General features: G+C 31.4%; 2 protein-coding genes and 1 long non-coding RNA gene across 3 annotated transcripts in view; 1 reads left to right on the forward strand and 2 right to left on the reverse strand.

Moving 5' to 3' along the window:
• Positions 1-12,029, reverse strand: part of LOC145310994 (chromosome-associated kinesin KIF4A-like) — a 456,179-nt gene that overhangs the window by 335,429 nt on the left and 108,721 nt on the right. The window lies entirely within an intron of this gene.
• The window catches only part of LOC145322611 (uncharacterized), a 447,245-nt gene that overhangs the window by 326,495 nt on the left and 108,721 nt on the right, over positions 1-12,029 (reverse strand). The window lies entirely within an intron of this gene.
• LOC145332082 (uncharacterized) lies at positions 7,377-9,711 on the forward strand. Its single transcript, XR_013884021.1, has 2 exons — positions 7,377-7,728; positions 8,523-9,711. It is a non-coding gene; the product is annotated as an uncharacterized LOC145332082 (long non-coding RNA).

Genomic DNA, 12,029 nt, shown 5'->3' on the forward strand with positions numbered 1-12,029 from the left:
TAATAACACACATCTTAGGATGGATAACTTGTAAAAAAGATTAAAAGTGGAAAGATTTGAACCCACAAATCCCTGATTTAAAATTTAAAAGTATGTATCATGTACAATGCAGGGGTCAAATCAAAGTGGAAAAAATTGGAGGCTGCTAGTTTGAACAAACGAGTGCCTTTTTTTCATACTAACTGATGATCGAACCTGTTTTTAAAAGCGTATAACCAGTGCAGTGTAATTAACAGTCCAATGTCCCCTCCCTCCCTCCCTGTGTACAATGTGTATGTATGTATTTTAGTGGTAGCTAGGTAAACTTCAAAATTACTTTTACTTTTTGAAGCAACATTTTGTTATTATTGGGCATGTGATATACTGTGCATCAATACACACAAGAAAGAAATAAAGTCTAAACTCGGGTGGATAATTGCAAAAACAAGTATGACAACATCCTTAAAAGCGAAGCTCTAAGATCAGTAGGAAGTGCAAACGAACAATAACTCTTGTAGGTACCAGAACTTAATAAGCCGAACAATAATAAATACGTAAAAAAAAAGAAAAAATGGGCATAAATTTGTTGGAAAATTTAACAAATACAGGATACAGCAAAAGGATATACTTTCATTTTTAGGATTTGATTATAAAGATGCCTCGCTTATAATATTGTAACTTGTTGTATTAGAAATAGTTATCTAGAAAATCAGATGAACATGATAATCATAGCATACAAACAGTTCTTGTCAAAAAAGTCAACATCAGTTTTAAATAGACTTTCTGGTAACGAATAAAGAGTTACTACGCTTCCTAAATCGGACCTGACTGTTATACGAGTCATCATGCAAAGTTTGTAATCAATAGGATACTTCTAACATTTATAAATTAAAAAAAAGAACCAACTGTTAGGGACACACCAACCATAATTATATAAGAGATTTGCTTTAAAAAAATAACTCTTTCTGTTGTATACTAAAATACTTTTTTAAGGTTTACTTAGCTACATTTATTCTCCATGAGTAGGATATAAATATTATATAATGCAATTTTAAAAAGATAGAGAACAAATTATTTTACCATGTAGATTGTGTTGCTTTTCTCATTTTATTTGATAAAAAGGGGGCCGGGGTTGTTGAAAAACAAGTTCTCGATACCTTACGTCTTGAGGTCTATATTCATTATTCCTATAGTATAAATAAGTATTTCTACCTTTAATTATGTGAGTCACATAATGTGTAATTTTTCTTGGACGTCTTGAGGTCTATAATCATTATTCCTGTAGTATGAAAAGTAAATTCTCGGTAGCTTTAAAGTCCATATTCTAAATGTGAGTCGCATAATTTGTACTTTTTCCTGATGTCTATAATAATTATTCATATAGTTTTTAAAAAGTTAAAAGTTTAAAGTTTAAAAGTTCTCGCTACCTTTAAGTCCGTATGATAAATGTATGTCGCATAATGTATAGTTGTGGTGGGTCTAGACTTAATATCCCTAGGCTACAGGTACAGAAATAAAATCTTTGCATAAATATGGCATGTAAAGTATAGATTGGCAACTATCCTTATATAAGAGTAACATATAGTTTGTCTGCAGCTTAAGATCTCGCTAACCGTTGGATTAATGTGGTTCTACTCAGTGGCGTAAAGAAGAATGGTGAAGAGGGGTGTCAATGATTTAACACGTCCCTTTAAATCAAAGTTTTTTACTCCCTAATGGTGAATCGCTATGCACACCAATGTGTCTACTTCACAGTGAAGCTTTTTATATATATATGGCTTTATATTCCCAAGAAAACCCCCCCCCAAAAAAAAAAAAAAAATTATTCTACATATTATTCTTCAAAATTGTAAAAAGTTTAGGGTCGAATGTACAATATTTAGTTCCAACTGGTCAAAACTTTTCATCCAGAAATTAACATGCTGGATGGGTTACTCTTGTTTATCATCAACAGGAGTTTGAATCAATTCATCATCCTTTAAGTCTTATCCTTCAAGATTCATGCATTAAAAATCAATTAGATTGACTTAAAGAACTGCTTCGCCAATAAAAATTTAACTGCTTCGCCAATAAAAATTTAGTTTTCATCTCATTAACGCACAAAAAAGCGTAAATGTAACGTTACATTTGCATAATAACCTTAAAAAATGCCTTGGGTCTTTTATAAAAGGATTGGGTTTGGTAGGCTCATAAACAAATATTAGATTAGGACAAGTAAAATAGAATCGGAGGTAATTGGTGTCGTAACTAAAGATGTTAAAAGTTGTACCTATTGCTGCTATGTCAGATGCATGACTTTAAGAGTATAGGGGCGTGCAATCAAAGATTAGGATCCTTATACGACAAACGCAGGAGTCCCAAACGTCGGAGTAGTCAAACGTCGGAGTGGATACTTAACCTAACCTAAACTATTTTAGACCATCTAATAGGTTATTTGTTCATTCATATCTTAACCTAACCTAATCTGTATAGAAATACTTAATAAAGTTAATATTTTAACACTCCTGCGGTTGTCCACTCCGACGTTTGGGACTCCTGCGTTTGTCCTGGAACCAAGATTAGATGTCTTCCATAGTTGGGATGTTAGAACCTTGGGACTATAAAAATCTGGCTCGATAGGTAATACTCATGTAAATAAATAGAATAAAATTATAAATTATACCGTGTTAACCATGAAGGGAGGGGGCATTGGTCTATAAACTATAACAGTACTCCATATTCTCTTATTAACCTATATGGAGCTTCACTGAAACTGAGGACCCTATTTTTCCTTAAAATTTAAGAATTAAATTGAGGTAGCACAAAATTTATTAATAGCTAAAATACATTGTTAAAATTCACCTAGACCTCTAAACAACCCCTTGAAACTAAAACTCAGGAGTAGAGAGACAGGTAGGTAGGAGAAAATATTTTTAAAGGAATTACAGAAAAGTATCCAAAGATTTTGAGCCAACTAAAATATATTGTATTTCAAAACTTTGGATATAAATGTAATTTACAGTTCAATATCCCCTCGGTCCCTGGTTACTAGGAGACATATTTTCAGAGAGAAAGAGGGGACAATAGGCTGTTTATTACAATAATCCCCAACGTTTTTTAATAACGCTTTCTTATTCGTTGGCTTTACATCTTTGGGGACATTGATGAATTTTGATAGGTTGTTTCATTAAGTTGAGTGTTCTAACGTGTCAACCACTAATTTTAATCTACAATAGGGGTAATTTTGTGTATCATCATAGGGGATGTACATCAATTTATACCTTTAGATCCCTACATAATTTTACATTGGGGGGAGACTTATCAATCCTTCATTGACCTTTCCCTATTGCCCCAACTAACACCCCACTCCTTTGCATGTCAAATTATGCTCACAGCACATTTATTAACATGGAAATGTATTCTAAAATTTCAATTTGAAAAATAAGACAATAAGAGTTATTTATTGCATCGTATTAAAGACAGCTTTCGGTGATATTAAAATATTAAAAAAGATTATAACCTGTTTTTGTAGCCACGGGGTAACAAAACTGGTATTAATTTTATGATTTTTTTAGTTGTGAAAACTACTAATAGGATGTAATACATGATTTTTCAGTATGGCTGAAAACCGGTTCTATTCCAGTGGATATTAGTCGGTTTGGAAGCAATGCTGGAAAAAATATTGCAAAAATAATTGAGTTCATTGGTTACGTAGTAATTATGATTTTTTTAAAACAAATGAAAAAACAAATTTTCCAAAATTATTATCATTAATAAAGAAACCTTTATATAAGCTTTCTTTGTATTATTGATTTATCATTAATGAAATGTTATTAAGTCAGTCAGACAATGGAACGAACTATTAAGTAGCTGCGCTACTAATAAAACTTTTTGAGATTGTTTTTGATAATACCTTTTCTTGTCCTAGGTGTTTAGGATACTTAGTATTCATTTGAAGGCCCTAAAATTTGCATCATGAGAGGAATTATTTGCTATTAGAGGAAAACTAGAACACCCGTTCAATGAAACTTTCTTATCCTTCTATGTAGCATATCTTGTGCATGACAATAGTTAGAGTATGGGAATGCCTTGGCTCTAAAGTTTCTGCTGGCATTTTTGGATGAAAAAATCAAATTTTTCAGTAAAAAACAGGGATCTTAAGAGATAAGATAATGAATGATAATTTTATGTGCGATCTTGATAATATAGACAAAACTACCCTTCTGTAGATTAAACCAATAGTTTACTCAACTTAATCAACCCAACAATCAAAAAAAGTAGCCAAAGTTTGGAAGCCAACGAATTACAAATCATGAGTATAAATTTTTGAGTACAGTCCAATGTCCCATGATTTAAAACTAATTCAATTAAAACTATTGATGATTAGTCTATAACTACACTGTCAGACGTATGAACACCTAAACCTTTTAACAAGCCAAGCCAACCACATCTGATTTAATACTTGTTAAGGACTGAGAACCATTTTAGCTAAATATACAATTTATATCTAAAAGGGTCAAATGGATAATGATTGATGCTTCGTTATTTAAATTGAATTTAGCTTTTAGCCTTGAATGCAAATTTTAATTTGTAAGTTCCAATTCTAGAAGAGTGCAATTTTTTCAAACAATAACTTTAATCTACAGATGTTGATAAATTACTTTTTCATGATTGGGGACATATATAAATCCCTGCTGAATATTAGTAACTGTGGCGTGCACCGAAAATTTTGACAACCCCTTCATACCAAAATTGTGGTTGGTGCCAGGTGGTGGATAAATTTTGCACGCCTCTGATTAGCAATTTTAATTTGTTCCTACTAAGCTACTTGTAAACAGCATTTTCGTTAATTTATTCAGGTAAATAGAAGTAAAACGAAAAAAATGCTATAATAATGTTTTTTTTAACGTTATCGCAAGAACACTTGTTATCTTTGTGGGTGGAGCCAAACAATGTGTGAGGTTTAGGATGCCACAGCAAGGATGCAAATCAACAAATAAAAATGTAGGAAAACAGGGATATGATAATGGAATAAAAAATCAATTTATAAATATTACGTTCTTTTACACAAAGTGCCTTGTTGAGTTAGGTTAGGTTATATTTAGTACTAGGTAACCCCAAGGGTCCGTGCTCCCCACATGGGTTAGGTTGGGAAGAATAGTTATTTCTCGCATCGTATTATAAACGGCTTTCCGCGGATATAGAATGTACAATTATAAGATTAAAACCAGTTTTTTAGCCCAGGGGTGCCGAAGGCGCGGGCTAAAAAAACTGGTTTAAATCTTATGATTGTACATTTTTATATTCGTAGAAAGCCGTTTATAATACGATGCTAGACATATTTTTTTCGCATGGATGAGAACCGGTTCCTATCCACCGGGTTCGAATGAATACTAGAAAATATTTTACTACAATTCAATTTCTATTTATTTACAAAATAAGGGGAAATATCAGTCCACAACAAGAACTATGGATAAAGCACCAACTATAGGTGGACAATAGAAAAAAAAATTCTCCCCTCCCTCCCTGAAGGAAGATAATCTCATACATATTTTAATCCTTTTGTTCGGATGTAATACATAGACTAAACAATAAAGGCTTTAGATTAAAGACGAATTGTTTAAATTTTGCATATCTTAATAGAAATCGAATAGCATATAATTATCCTATTAATCTGATTTTTGGAATAATGATTCTTAGGGCAATAAGGTAAATTATTATAGGCAAGGCATTTCTATAATCAAAGCCTAAATATTCAAGTATGTGTTTTTACGTATCCTGTATTTTCGCACTTTTGCAACAAATTTATTAAGTTCTGAGACTGTACACTACAGTTAATGTTCGTTTGTCCTTCCTTATGGTTGTAGAAGAGCTTCGCTTTTATGGATCTTGCTTTATTATTATTAAAGAAATATTTATCTTTTATAATATCTACGTGTATGCATGAATTCAAGAATAATAGACCGATAATTTTATTTTGAATATTTCTTATTGTTAGCAAATAAAAGTTTTCCTTTCATGTGATTACAGGGGGGTGGGAGGGAATATTGGACTGGAAAAATTATATAATCATTTGTTGACTTACAAATTTTAAATACTTTTCTTAAGTCTTGATTGGCTGGTTTAAACCAACAGTGCCTATCTATCTACACTATCAACAAAGATTAAAATCTACAGAATGTGTATTTTTGTCTATCTTTATTATCCTTTGTCTTATCCCTTCAGATCCCTGGTTGTGTTGGGAACGCTCGTGCGATGATGGGTTGGGTCCATTCACCTCCGCACTTACAAGGCTTTTATAGGCAACCAAACGAAATTCAATAATGTTTTTGGTCCCATTATAAGGCTTCATAGAACTTTGGGTACCAGTGTAATTTACAGTCAAATGTTTCTTCCTCCCTGGACACTATGCTCATGTAATAAAATGTGGAAGTAAAGGTACACTAATGGGTAGAACAACTTTCACTAGTTTTCAATGTTGTGAATTCTGATGTATGCATAAAAAATGCAGGATCTCGCGATATTACGCAATACAAGAGGGGTAACGCAATTTTCAGATATCAATTTTCGCGTTTTATGACATTTTTCCAACCCCCCCCCCCTAAAACTCAGGGAAGGGTCCTACACCCCCTTATAAAATTCAGCCCAAACACCCCTTATGAAACAAGGAAATTGTTTTATCAGTCAGACGTAAAAATATGGAATAGGAACGTGTTTAATATTTAAATTGATTGTAGAGATGCTTCGCTTATAATATTATACCTAATTATCTTGAGAATCCATATTCCAAAAACTCAACTGCAAATGATGATTGCAATATTGTTTTTTTTTATAAGGCTAAAGACATTATGTTGAAAACTGGGTGGGGGCGGACAGGAAGAAAGCATTTTAGATTACAAATAGTCACGAACACTGTTTCGGTACAACGGCATTTGGCTGGCCGTTTACCAGAGCCCGGTTCATAAAAGCTTTTTAGAGGTTGACCGAATTTTTCAGTAGGTCAACCGATTATAGTACAACTGAAATATAACCCAACCTAAATATATTCTTATTTTTTGCTGCAATTACACAGTTTTTGTACATGAAAATGATTAGAGATTGTTATAATAATCCCATTTTTCTTATTTACAAGTATAATCATATTGTTCGATGAAAAAAAAGTTACTGTATTCTGGGTCTCATTTTACATATATATTTTAAATCATTGGTTTATCACTCTATCCCTGATCGTAGTCAAGGGTTGATTGAAGTTTATTTAAAAATTATTCAAAAGCTGTCTTTTAAAAACTTTTAATAACATTTCTCTTTACTTTTACCTTAAAATAAAAACAATTTAATTCATTGTTTTATTTTTTTAAGGCCTATACCAAAAAATTATATTGAGCTAGCTTCTCATTACTTTGTATTTTTTTTTATCTAGATTTATAATGGTCAGCTGATATGATTGAAGACGTATGTAAACAACAGTTTAAAGATATAATTTGAATTATGGGAAGAATTAATTTTACAGGGAGTTATTTATTTGCAAGTCAAATATGTGATTATATTGATTTTTTTTAGCAATTATCAAGAATAATAATTTGCTTTATTTTCCTTTTAATCGTGTATTTTTTAATGTTAACCTTTAATGACAGAAGTCCACTATTGTTATTCCATTGTATCTTAGTTAAATAAGTGTGATCAATTAGAATGATAAGTATTAATCCGTGTTAAATTTCAGACATTAAAAAATGATTTGAGCAGCTTACTTCTCTCTGTTATTTATAAAAGGTGACATTTTTATAACCCACAGCTGTTGCGTAATACGCAGCACACCCGCATGATAGGTTCGAATCTCAGCCCCACAATGCATTATACTTAAAGACATTAAAAATGGTTCCTACTTCTCTGTGTCAGGTACGTGTGTGACATAAATAGTTAGACTAGACGGGAAGGCCCTGACCCAAAACAGGTGCAACTCATTACCATGCTTAATTAGGATTACAGACAAATATATAGTGGCGTCCACAGTTTTGTGCCAGGAAGGTGCGCAAAAGAGGGGATAGTCGACTTCCTCCCTCTTTATTTTCAATTTTTGTTTTTAAAAGAAAAAAAATTGGGGGGGGGGGGGAGTGGTAAATTTTTTTTTGGAGGGTGGAGAAATCTTTATTCAAAATAGTAAAAACCTTCCCTGGATTTATTAGGAATCTTAAAGATTAAAAGAGAACCATACAGGTTCAATGATAAGTACTACGGACAAAAAAAGCTTTCTTCTTTATATCCTATCCTCCACCTCCTATTATATAAAGTAATACAATTTTTTTGTGAACCGAAAGGGTTCTCTATTTTGTGTAAGCTTCACATAGGTCCTGTGAAGGTTTTAGGCTGCTAATATCCGATTTTACTTTTGGAATGGGTTTAATCTATTTTTCTAGACCATTTCTGCCTTTTCGAATACAGAGCCCCTAGATGCCACTAGTATTTTATAAAGCAGTACTTTTTTAGTCACAATGTGAAATGGAGAGACGGACAGACATTTCGAATTATAGAGTACCTTTGCAACTTAAAAGTATTTACTTTTTCAGATGTTCTGTTTTACATAGGAGTAAATCAAGATGAAACTCAATGTTATACAATACAGCACACAAGAAAAATAATCTGATGTTGACGTGTAGTAACAAATATAAGAAGAATGTGGCTTGAACTTCTTTCCCTCAAGTCTATACTTAACCAATGAACGTATTTTGATAACAACATGATATTTTTCTAATGATTATTAATGCCGTATACATGTGATATTTAAAAGAAAGTTATTTAATACTTTTTAGTATATAAGCTACGCCAAATTGAAATGTCCTTCTATCTTTGTTTTGCTTTTGTTTTTTGATCAGATTTTAAAATTGTTTATAATATATATTATCAATATTAAATTTCCCTTTTTCTACAAGACCTTTGTGCAAAGATGAAAGGACAAGTATCGTTACTTTTTATGTTTTTATAAGAATTTCTAGTTGCTCTGAAGTTTGTTTCATCCTTATAATAAAGTAACAGGATGTTAGTCTGTCTTTATGTTTATCTTTAACAAAGGATCTCGCTAACCATTGAATTGTTAAGGATCTCCTTAACAGGGTAGATTCTCATAGGTTTTAGGAAGGTTTATTACTATTTCGGGGGAGGGTATCACCCCCCTCCCAAGAGAAATCGCCCTTTAAAAAATTAACTTCCCCCCCCCCCAAATTTTTTTCTTTTTAAATTTAAAATTTCTAATTCATCTCCCCCCCCCCCCAAGTGATCCTAGAGGCCTCTAGGGGCATATTCGCTAGTTGTAGATAAAGAATCATGTAAGTACCTTTTTTGCACTATTAAATATGCTTCTGATTCATTATTTCAGATGATTTATTAGCATTCATTCTACATGTTAATTTTGTTTTTCTGTTTGTTTTCTAGTCAACTTTTGATGTTTTTGTGCTTCAATTCAATACTAATGAATGTTGTCATTTTTGTTTTATTATTAATACATTTTTTTTGTAAATCAACTTTCACATTCAAAGGCTTCATATTTGCAATCTAAATCAACATCTTGGTACCTGTCATATAACTATACCTAATGCTAGTTTAGTTAATTCAAGTTTTAAGCAACAAAATCTCATGTAAGAAAAAAAACTGTCTTCAATGTTTCTACGATAACTGTTACATAGTTTACTTAATCTCATCTTCAAATTATGATTTTATAATGAAATTCAAATCTATAATAAAATATAATCATTCCTTCAATCAATCCTTTTAATTTTTTAATATCGTGGCTACTTTATAACTAGGTAGAGTTTTTACATCTGTTATTTACTTAAATAATTTCATTACAAGGTGTATCATTCCGTGATCTTACAAAGGGGGAAATTTTTTTTGCTGGTTTGCCGTTGATGTATTTGTTTTAAGACTTTTAAAACGTAGTAGAACACTGAAATTTGGCATGTAGTTGCTCCAATGAGATACAGTATTTTACTGGAGAAACCGCCAATCCTGCAGATTTTTCTTTTTCTTGCTAAATTAGACAAAGGGGTAGGTAGGTTGTGCTAAAATTCTGTAAAGGTATGAGTTTTAAGGGATGAAAACAGTAAGTAGTAGAACGTTAAAATTTATGTTAACTTTATTTTTAAAATTTTGTCTATAGTTCTTTTCAATAAGGATTACACATATTTAGTGAATATTATTGTTCTACTAATATTTTTTTAAGCCTTAAAACTCATTTATGGAATTTTAGCACAACCTACCTTCCCCTTTGAATCATTTCAGATAAACTTATATTTTGTAATAAAGTTGACTTTTATTACCTCTAAGCACTCCAAATGTTTTAAAATTGTCTAATTTGGCGAGAAAAAGTAAAAAAAAAATTTGGTGGTATTTCACAAATCATTGTTGTATCCCCTTAAGCAACTGGCATATAAATTTAAGCGTTCTACTCCTGTTTTAAAGTCAACACATACATTTAAGGCAAACCAGCAAAAAAAATGTCCCTCTTATTTCAATTTTAAAGAGAAACCTTTCTCTTATTTTAAGTTGGCTAGAAAAATAAAGCTCGACATGGTGTCCTATGAATTTTAAACTTTGTATTGTCTGTTACTGAAACATTTACTATTTTTCAAGAAAATGAACTCAGGGTTTGTCTACCTAATATTGTTAATATAGGCATGGTAGAATTGTTCTATCAATTTCAAACTTGGCATGAGATTCCTTGAAATTATGTAAAAGGGGACTATCCAGGAATGAGAGCAAGTGATTCTAAGCACCTTCCAGCAGTGATTCTAAATGATTTTTTAAAATAAATATACTAGGGCTCTGTGTAATATCATTATATCGATTTAAAAAATCAAGTTTCATCATGGTTTTATGTGAAAAAACACTTTGAAATGTTGAGCAATATTAGACGAAATATCATCAAATGTTTTGTTGAGGTCAAATGTTCGAAAAAAATAACAGGCCAAAACATAATCAAATGCTGTAAATTACAAAAGTACACTAATAAAACTGTTTATGACATTACAAGTTACAATCCCTTTTTCTACATTAACATTTTTTATTGAAAAAGTTTACTTTTTTGTCACAGCAGTTTGAACTCAACAAAACATTTGATGATGTATAGTTAATAAATGCCTAACATTTCAATTTTTTTTTCATATGAAACCATGTTGAAACTTGATTCTTTAAATTGACATAATGATATTACACAGAACATCATCAAAAAAACATTTAGAATTTCTGTTGGAAGTTGCTTAAAACCACTTGCTCTCATTCGTGGATAGTCCCCTTTATAAATTGCAGCATCTCTATAATAGTTACCAGAAAGTCCTGTTTAAAAGTGAAGCTTTTCTATAATTAGGGTCAGTCTTTCAAGTCGTAACAGTTAGCTCTTTTGGTTAATTAAACAAGTTAGAGTTGTCCTATCAATTTCAAACTTTACATGATGATTCCTATAACAGTTAGGGATGACCTAGAGATCGCAGCAACTCTTTAATCGTTATCAAAAAGTCTCAAAAGTCCAATAAAATATTGACAACTAATTTATGTATGTTAAATTATACATTTCATCTGATTTTTGGTATACTGATTCCTATAACAACAAGGTACAATGTTATAAGCGAAGCATCTCTATAATAAAGTCCTAAAAATGTCAGTATGTGCTTAAACAGCATCATGTATTTAAGCAGTTTTGAAACAAAGTTACTTACAATTATGTTAAGACTTATGCATTTATAATTTGCATATTTAGTCTGACACTCTACAAGTGTTAATGTTCATTTGTCCCTCCATTTCAGAGCTTCGCTTTTATGAATATTTCAAAATTAAAGGCGAAAAAGAGCATAAAAATCGGTATGAGATGGCTGTTTTAGATGACCGCAGCGGTCCAGTCGCTAAATCTTTACAGTTGCACACTGTACCTAATTAAGCACAAGTACCATGCATAATTTTAGCTTTTTAACCTCGTCTAATAGTCTCATAATCTTGCTGGCAAAATAGCCTTTTCAACTTTGTTAATGAATAATAATCATATTCGTCAGATTTTTGTAATAATGATTCATAGAATGATTGGACAC

The sequence above is a fragment of the Acartia tonsa genome, chromosome 1 (genome assembly GCF_053477335.1).
Source record: "Acartia tonsa isolate MP-2025a chromosome 1, ASM5347733v1, whole genome shotgun sequence".
Lineage (NCBI taxonomy): Eukaryota > Metazoa > Arthropoda > Copepoda > Calanoida > Acartiidae > Acartia > Acartia tonsa.